Raw genomic sequence first — 10,292 nt, forward strand, 5'->3', positions numbered from 1 at the left:
AGTAACAAAATGTTACATATTTTAAGGTAAATAAGTACTTAGCAGTGTACAAAATGCCAGAAACTCATAGACATCCACTCTTTACTCATGACTGTTAGAAAATGACTTTCACAAATGTTCTGCAGTGCTTTGTGTAACCTGAGTTTCCCCATTTCCCTTCATTGTATCCCTTTGTGCAATTCAGATTTGTAAATCATTCCAGGAAACTTTATATTAACTCACAAGAGCCCTCCAAGACAATATCCTGTAATTTCCACTGGTCTGAGTCAGACCTAGTCATATCAGCTCAGAAATATCCATGACCTTTTAGTGTCATTTTCCTTCTGGTGATCACAAAAACCGAAGTAACTTCTGGATAAAGTTTTGCTTTCTGACTTGGAAGGGAAAGCTTTTGCCCATACTTGCAGCCCAGCTGAATTCATACTGAATAATTTCATTATGCCTCTGTAAATTCCCCTTACAGCTTAAAAGGCATCGGGTATTTTTCTTCCATTGATTACAGCTGAGTAGTCTAATGCAGCTGCATTTCAATGGAAGTGAAGTGATTCCTTTATATCACAGCTATTTTGCCAAGAGCATATGGTGTGAGGTGGATGAAAAGGAGAGTATTGCAGGCAGCCACAGCAGAGCCTCATCCATCACACCCCGAGCCTCCCAGAGCAGCATTTTCCTGTCTCTCCATCCCTCACCGACTCCTCCTTGCCGGGATGTGCAGTGACAGGAGCACTCCCAGTGTCCCTCAAGCAGCTCAGACATCCCATCTTCTGCTTCATTTCAGTCCCAGCTCAGCAGAACCCACTTCCAAAAGCAAGAAAAGCCGATGCATCTTGGCTATAGAGGAAACATTAGTGCGAGTGGCTGTGCTTTCCTATCCTCTTTTATGCAGGCTTACAACCAAGCAGCCACAGTAGGAAGGGACTGGTGGGACAGGGATGCAAAAACTTCTGCCCCACCAGTGAGTATTCACTGGGAATATGGCCTGGGCAACAAATCCAGGCTTCAGGGCAGCCCTTCCCATGATGGGCTCCTGTTTTATTTCTGGCAACCTCTGCTAGAGAACATTCACTAATGCTTCCAAAACCTTCTCCCAACAAACCCGCTACTTCCCAAGGAAGGCAAAAACTCATCCTCTTTTGTTTCCATCCGTTTTCACAGTGTACTTGTGCTGAGCTGACTGACATGTGAATAAGCCCCAGGAGAGTTATACCTAGGACGCTTCTACTAAATATTGCTGGTGTAGTAGGAGGGTGCAAACGCAAGGGAGGCATTTGGAACAGACTTGTAAACAGTTGCCTTGGTACTAATTAGAGTGTTACATTGTCTGGTGGGATCCACTCCCAGGAATGTGCATAGCCTGGATTAACTTTTCCAGAGCCAGGGTGGCAGACTGTAAGCAGGCAAGATCAGGAAATCACTTGTAAGAGGAGTTGGGTTGCTTTTAAATCTCTTTTCCTGAGGGCTTTTTTACTGGTGAGCAGAAAAGAACTGGTTCTGTCCAATATCCCAACAGCTGTGCCTGCATTATCATGGGGTCCGGGTTTTTTATATGAAAAATTGTCTTTTATCCTCTGTCTGTGGGGTTGTTTATGTGAAAGCAGTGTGGTCCAAGGAACCATCTCCAGAGGAGGATTTCCAAGTCCTGGGGTTTCCTGTTAAGCTCATTTTGGACCTGTTTGGCAACCTTAGCCAAGACACTTCTCCTGTCCTTGCTCCTACTCTCTAAACTTTATTTTCCTGATCTGGCTCTGCAGGTGTACTAGCCTGTACAGGAGCCAGGCACACCGAGGTGCTGCTGCAGCTCAGGGGGTACAAGCACATGGAACCAAGTCTGAGGAGGTTCCAGGACCGTCTCATCTGGGCAGTTTGAAGCATCCTCCTCTTAAACACTGCCATGAATTCTTCCACAGACCTTATGGTCAAAATCACCTTGTGCTTTTCATCTCTTTTTTTTTTTAATGTTCCTTTATTCACCTGATCTATCACACCTGCTTATGTCATCAGCTGTTATTCCTACGGCTTTTCCTGCACATGGCTATGGAGGAGCCATCAGGGGAGTGAAGATATTCTGTTTCTTCAGTACCAGTCACTGGCTCGGGACTTGAATACAGAAATCACCTGCCCACCATCCAGGAGTATGGTAGTGCTTCATCCCTGAATTATCTCAGGAAAAAAGGATCCAGATTTTCTTCCCAGTCAGAATCCCCAGGAACTTTCTGGATGTCTTTCCTAGACAAAGGACAGCTGAGAATGCAGATGCTGGGACTTGAGGCTGGACAGAAGATGTTTTCCACATCGTGGAAAAGGAAAGGAAATGCTCTCATCCCTCAACAGAGAAACAGCATACAAGGTGATCTTTCCTGTGCAGAGGATCAGATCCGATTTAGGATATATGGGAGATCTCATTAGCACAGTCTGGCCATTTATTGCACATACTAATCGCTTACTTAATGGTATTGTATTTGATTATTTAATGGCTGTGGCATCCCTTTTGATCCCTCCTTTCTACATGCTTAAGTATAACAATTTTCAATTAATTAAATGGCCTTGGATCTCATATTACTCTTTTAAATAAAAAGAAGAGAGGTTAAAGACAGCTTTGTGAATTAATTCTGGGATTCTTGAGACTTTTTTTCAGTCTGTTTGCTCAGTTATAGAGGATTATTTCCAGGTTCTGAATTTGGAATTCTTGAGTGTACAAAGTGAAAAAGTGCAGGGAACCAGCACAGCCCACAAAATCAAGAGACAAGTTTCTGTGGGGTTTCTGATAACCATCTTTGTGAAAAATTCTAGATTATGTGATTTCAGCAATTTTCCCTACCATGATTATTTTTCTTTTATAAGGACAGTTGAATTGTATGTATTTAAAGTGACTTAAAAATTTCAAAACAACCCCCCCGCCAAAAAAAAAAAAATGCAGTCTAACTGTCCTGCAAACCTGACACCACAGATCTGACCCTGAGCTCATCTAGCATAATGTCCAGCAGAAATTTAATAAATTCTTATTTTATTAATGAGTACATGATTGGATTTGGTTTCTGTGAGTCCACCTGCCAGTTTTTGTGGCTTTAACCACCAGATTTAAAAGGCTTTTCCCTCTCACTCTCTTTACATCACTATGAAAAATAAAAACACCAAACAGACGAAGAACACTCCCCGAGTGACCACACAGTGGAAACACTGAAACCAAACACCTTCTCCGCAAAGTGATACCGAATGAACCAAGTAAACAACCTGCAAAGAAAGAGATAAACCCATTCTTCTTATCTCTTTCAATTTTTGTAGCCTTAGACATGAGTTTTGACCACAGCAAAAATCAGGCAGAAAGGCGATTTTAAGAAACTCTTAAAGAGCTGTGAGAGGACTCAGGCGGAGCCGCTCCTGACTCATCCCAGGAGAGCTGGGTCGGGCTAGACCGGCTCGGGCTGCGTCCTCATCCCGCGGAACCCCAGATGGCAAAATTCGGGATGTTTGCTTGCTCCGTCTGAAACGGTTCCTTTCTATTGGTATTGAGTGAGTCACTAGCCAGGAACTGCATCTCATGCGGACCATATGCAGGGAGCTGCAGAGATCTGACTCAGAGATGTAAATCTGTGTCGTGGGGAGGCACCGGGGGGGGTTCGCCACGCTTTATTCTTTCCGTCTTTTTTGTTGGTGTGGGGGCCGCAAAAAACCCCAAAACATCTCTCTGTTGTGATTTTAGGATGTTTACTTTGTGAGAAATCAATTTGATCAGAAGCGTATGGAAAACGCGCCGGAGCCGGGATGCTCCGGGGTCAGTCGCCTCCAGAAGGATCCCAGCCCGGTGTTACGCTAATCCCATCGTTCGCATTCCTGGCGCCGGGACCACCCACATCCGATGGGAGCCGTGGAGGCATGGAAATCATTTTGCTCGCATGTGTGTGTGTGCCTGAGCGTGTCAGCCCGGCGCTCCGAGTGTTGGGGCACCACCAGCGCCGGCCAAGCCGGTGCTCGGGGGGCTGCGAGAGGCGCCCGCAGCTCCATCGGGAGCGGGATGCCGGGATGCTGGGATGCTCCTGGGTGGCTCCCCCGGCTCCCTGCCGCAGGACTGCCGCCGGCTGCTCCCGTCAGGTCCCGATCCCAGGGGCGAGATCCGCTCCGGTTTTTGGGGCGCCGCATACTTTGCCCATTACATACGGCGGGGGCTCGCGCCAAGACGCGGGGTGGACTCTGATGGGGGAAACCTGGAGCCTCACTGGGAAACTCATTCATTCCAAGCGAAGAGAGGCAAAAACCCAAACAACCCAGGCTCTGCTCCGCTGCAAAGAGGTGCTGCTTATCTTATATCAATTTATTGCAGCCAATTCCCCCGGGGCGGGAGAGTTCTGCCCTGGATGCTGATGCCAGCGGCCTCTGCCTTGGTCCCTTTGTTTTGCTTTGAGATGTGGAATTATTGATAAAATCTTCCAAGATGGGATGCTGAGGGGAAACGAAATGAAAGGTGCGTGGTGTGAATTATTTAGAGTTGTAAAGTCTTGAGACAAGACCACAGGTGGGCATCCTCTTCACAAAGTCTTCCTTAGCATGAGCATGACTTTCCCCAGTGCCTTTCCCGTACAAATCACCCTTGGGTTCAGATGGAGAAGCTGCCACAGGTTTCAGCTGGACAGAGGGAACCTAGACTAAAGTATTAGTTGGCCTTTAAACATTTAAAATTGAGCCTAGGGAGCAACGAATTTTTTTTTTAAAAAAGACTTTTTTTCCTTCTGTCTTTTCTCTGAGGGCTGGCAGAGCTGCTTGAGGCTGCTCATGTTGCCCAAGGTTGGGTCCTTGGAATTGCAACCACTGCACAAACCTGTGCAAGAGCTGCTTGAGGCTGCACCATTGCATCACAGCCATGAACTGCAGATGGATTTTGCACAACTCTCCACTTGTAATTCTTCGTTACCCCATGCTCTGGTTGTCTGTGATGGCTCCTCCAGGGAGTACACGAGCAGAAGCTTTCCAGAGGCTGGAGCAGACAGAAGATCCTAATCTGGGTGGTGAAGGGTTTGTGCTCTGGGGCTGTGCAGAAACTTGCTTGGGACCAATTGTAAGCTTGCAGTTTCAGGACTGCCCTAATTAATTTCTGCTTTTCCCTGATCCCCAAAAGCTGAGCAGACCCCAAAGTAGGGAAGGCAGGCTGCCAGCTGTGTGCTCTGCCAGGGGAGCCCCTTAGTGGGGAATACACTCCTGTGGCCACCTCATTCCATAAATCATGACAAGGAGGTGTTACTGCAAGGCTGAAAGTCCAGTGGTGGCTGCCGAGTCCAGAGGGGTGAGAGGAGCAGGTGCACCACGAGCAGGGCAACAGGAGCTTGCAATGCCCGTGCACCTCCTTCTTCCCATCTCCTGCTGCTGGTCCTGCCAGGGAAATTTGGATTTCATTTTGTCACTCTTGAGAAAAGCAGCTGGAGGCTGGGGGGGGGGCCTTCCTGGCAGACAGAGCTCAGTGAGGGCTGGGTGAGGCAGAAATGATGCGATGGCAGAAAGAGAGAGGATGGGGGGAAGAGCAGGAGCTGCAGGTCTGGGCACAGTCATGCCTTCGGTAGGAATTTTGCAAGTCCCTGTCTGCATAGTGTTGTTGTTGATTTTGCCATCTTTGATCCAGGTAAACAGGACTTGTGTGCACAATGAAAACAAACAAGCCAGGCTGGAAAAATATAATGAGTCAATGAGGCTCTTTCGGTGCCTCCACCTTCCCTAACCCCATAAGGGAAGTCAGCAAATGCTCAAGTGCTTGGCAAATCCAGGGAAGAGCCTGGGACGAAGAGCCCGGGGCAGCCCAGCCTCCACCCTGGGCTCCAGCCACCCTCTCCTTCTTAATTAAAAGACCATCAATGAAATGTTTAAATACTGGGCCATCAGCAGTGCCTTATGAATACTGTACTGGCAGCACTGGAAAGCAGGTTCCCTCTGCATCTGAGCCTCCCACTGGCTGTAAGGGATCCTCCCAAATTAAACGTGGGGATCAGCAAGACACTGTTTATCACTGATTATCACTTGCTGCAGGTAGCAGCTCACTCCCTGTGCTCCTCCTCACCTCTTTCCTACAGCTACCATCAGCCAGAGCTCATACTTTGGTACAGCCCAGATCTCCTTTCATCTGGAGCTGTCTCCTGGGGTGACCCAAAGTTTGTTTCTTTCTTAAATTTTTCTGCACCAGGCTCATGAAAAAAAGAAATCTAAAAACCATTCTCTTTTTGCATTTTACTTTAGCTGGATCACTTCCTACATTAGATCGAAGGCTGGAACTGATGATTTGGAGGTCTTTTCTGACTCTAATGATTCAATGATTCTGCTATTTTTATGATGTAGCACTGACGATTTCTGACATCAAGACAAATGCTGGCAAATTTCCAGGAGCCCTGGAGGTACAGGGCATGTTCAAAGCCACTCTGCATGTCTTCTGATGTGAATGAAGTTGGGGTGGAGGCAGCTTCTCCTGAACACCCGCTCTGTACTCCCTCAGCTGCTCTCTCAACTCTGCCCCTCGGTACCTTGCTCACCTCTGCAGCCTGGGATGCTCAGAAAATTAAATTTATATTTTTAACAGAGCACAGACCAGTCACACATCGTGTCGGTGCTTTAAATTTTGTTCTTGCAGTCTTCATCCCCTTCTCAAATCGTGCTCACCCTCTCCCTGGTTTAGCCAGGGGGACCTGAGGGCTCTGAGCAGCATTTCATGGTTAGAAGTGATAAACTTAATGAACTTAAACTTGATGAAATAACCTTAACAATTCTGCAATTCTGTAATTGCTCATAAACCTCTTTTTTTATTTTTTAACTTTTTTTAGCTCTGAGGACAGGAAGACCAAGCACACTCTTCTCATCATTAACCCTTTCCTGTCTATCTGTAGGTGAAAACTCTGCTGCTCTTCCCCACTCCCTGGAGAGGCAGCAAGGACTTCTTGGTCCTGCTGAGCCTGTGAGGCACCATAGGGGAGATCCAGGAAAATATGGGACTATTGGGATGGAGATTCAAGATGCCGAGAGGAAAAAGAGACTGGAGACTGCCTCAAGAAACCAGGGGTGGTGTCACCCCAAAGGGTGCTCCCCTCCCCACGGATGTGTAGAATTATTTCCCTCACAGGATGATTCTGGCATCCAAATGGCTTAATGGCAATTTTTTATTATTATTACTTCAAAGTAATCATGGGTATTGGGTATTTGGGAACCTACAAAGAGAGCTCAGCCCCTGCATGTACTTTAAATTATATGCTGTTAAATGAACATGAGACACTGAGCGATTTCTCATCTCTGGATGGTTTTAAACAGACAATAAAAACCCCCATGATAGTAGATAGCATTTTATTGTGGAATATAAATTAATCTCTGTTTAGCTAAGCAGAGAACATACCACTCAAAAATTAAATGCTGGGCACCTAAAAAGCAATAGAATTATTAAATAACATAACTAATAATAAGGATGTCCCACAGAATTATCTCTGTTTTCATCGTATGTGGCTCTTTGATTATTAAAATGTTGTATTCTCTTGCTTGAAAAAAAAAAACCAACACAATTTTATTTAGTTATTTCCATATTAAAACATCTTGCCCACAAATGAAATTAATTTTTTTTAATGCATTGCTGAAATTAAGTTTCATTATTTCTACCTTAAAAGTACCATATGTAAAAGTAGGAAAACTCCAATGGAAAGAGACCAATAGAACTGGTCTTTTATTTGCAATATTTTATTTATGCTTCAGAAGAGTTTTGCCATTTTCAATGGAAATATTTATCTGTTCATTTCATGAAGAGAAATTAATTGTAACTATTATAACATTTTTAATAATAGTAACTTACTTTAATATTTTCTTTTAAAAGTTGAATTCTTTAAAACACAGATTTAATGTAAAACTTACCAGGACTACCATCAATTTCTATAGTGAAACCATGTTACAAAGAATGCACCAGTCAATTGACCAGAGAACTGTACTGATCATTCTTTTTTTGTTTTTCAGACTAACAGGATATTTTGGTGTTTTCTCTTCTTCCTTTAGAAAAATCCTGGGGTTTTCCGATTGAGGATTTTTAAGGGAATATCCAGTAAGTGGAATTAAACCTATTACATTTTCCAATAGGCTTCTGCAGAGGCTTTGTGAAAATCTATCCTGTACATGGATTGTTCACAAAGTTAATTTTCTTCTGAGTGTAACAGGAATTTATCTGAAAATGGGCATCAGACTTTGTCTTGAGATAGATCCAATTTCCACCTCATACTACGAGAGTAAATCAGGTGTAACTGCTGCACCCAGTGGGCTTGTGTTTGTGTAAAGTCACTGCAAGGAACACTGGAGGGTGAGTGCATCAGAAATGCAGTTTTCTTAACAGCAATCCAACTGGAAAACTGATTTTCTCTGATTTACTCCCTGGAATTTGTACCCCTTTATTTTTAAAACCTCCCTGCTATTTGCAGCCTCCAAATTTCCAACCAGCACCCACTCCTGGGACATTCCCCACAGTGGTGCTGGGGCTGTTTTTAAAGGAGGCAGATTCTGTCCCTCTGTGTCCATCCCATGGGTAACCAGGGCTATGGTAAAAAACTCTGAGTGATTTGGAACACGTGGCACAAGGAGTAACCAAAATATGAGTTGTGGAGGAGCAGTGGTGGCTCTCATGGTGGCAGGGTCTGTCCTATCCTCTGGATATTTGAGTTGATCCTATGGCACAGTCTTTGCCTGTTCCACTTAAAAAAAATTAAAAGAATATGTGGCAGACTTTGTACAGTTTTATTAACGCACCTTTTTTTCCCAGTTGCATAAACTGATTTGTAGATGTAAGTGAGGAGTCTTAAAAATTTCTTCAAAGTTTAAAGAGTCTTAAAAATTAAAAAAACTCCTTAAAAACTTCTCTTCCTCCCTTCTGATACCTGAGTACTGTCCTTACATAGCACTAACAGCCTTGGTTAGGATTATGATCATTGGGATTAAAGATCTTAGAGGTCTTTTCCAACTTACACGAGTCCCTGATTCGATGACTCTTAGAATAATGTCTGGAAAACCCAGCTATGAAATGTGATGCCAGTGTCCCAGGAGCTGAAGAGATCCAGAGCCAAAAAGATAATCCTTGAATTTCCCAACCTGATTAAGTCACAGTGGTTTTCAGGAACTGTTTGCAGGATTGGTAAGATTTGCTTAAAGTATTATTTTGATTTTAAATTTATAATGTCAAAACTACTGGCTCAAATGAAAGGAAAACAAAATCATACTTTTCTGTAGGATCAGGCAACATTTTCCCATTGCAGTTTTATTTTATATATTTTATATGTTGTCTGTATTCACAGAGTCATAGAATACCCTGAGTTGGAAGGGACCCACATTCAATTTAATGTGGAATATTTATTATCTATTTCATATATTCAGTATATCATATTACAAATAAATATTTATATAATATAATAGTAAATGTATTACTTAGGGTTGCATCAAAACGGGAAATATGAACTCCAACACACTGCATTACAGAAATTTTTAATAATCTGAAAAAATAAAAGTGTAAACCTAATGATTTTTATTAGCTTTTTTGTTTTTTTTTTTTTTTTTTGCAAGTAAATTAGTAACTTTTGAACCTACCATGCATTTTTTCCATTGACACTTGTGTTTCCTGATTGCAGCCATGACCAGGGTCAGAAACAATAAAATTCAATGAGAAGGGACAATTCCCAGAGCTTTCTGAGCCAATATTCTCTGCCTCAGAGGTTGGGATCACTCAAATAAAGATCAGGATAGTATCAGAACTTTCAGTTCTTTATCTAAACAGCCGAAGGTTTTCCAGCTGCCCCATCGCAGCTCCATAATCATATGGAGTTCTATCAGTGATGCTCATTCCTATTTCACAGGCTATAATAAACACAGCAAAAATTAGATGAGGTTCCATTTGAGGTTAAATGTTTCCATGAGAGAAGAATTTCTGTTTATAACAAGAAAGAAAAAAAAAAAAAAAAAAAAAAAAAAAAAAAAAAAAAAAAGACCACTGCTCTATTTTTAAAATCTAATTTAGAGCTGGTATCCAAAATATCAGTCACAACAGAGCATGAATGAGGCAGGATTATGCTCCCTTCTCCATAGTTTTTCATGGAAATGAGGGCACCGGGAGCCCCGCTGGGCAGGGCTGAGAAGAGGGAGCCGCCAGCTTTTGTCTTGCCCACATTTCAGGTGGTTCCATTGTGTCATCCCCAACGACTCCCACAGCAACAGATTTTCCTGCCCTGCCCAGGGCAGAGCCTTTACATCCATGTGCCGCGTTCTGGTTTGTCCCTAAAAATTGACGTTGTCCCACGGTGAAGGCAGTG

Source organism: Aphelocoma coerulescens, chromosome 10, assembly GCF_041296385.1.
Source record: "Aphelocoma coerulescens isolate FSJ_1873_10779 chromosome 10, UR_Acoe_1.0, whole genome shotgun sequence".
NCBI classification, from domain to species: domain Eukaryota; kingdom Metazoa; phylum Chordata; class Aves; order Passeriformes; family Corvidae; genus Aphelocoma; species Aphelocoma coerulescens.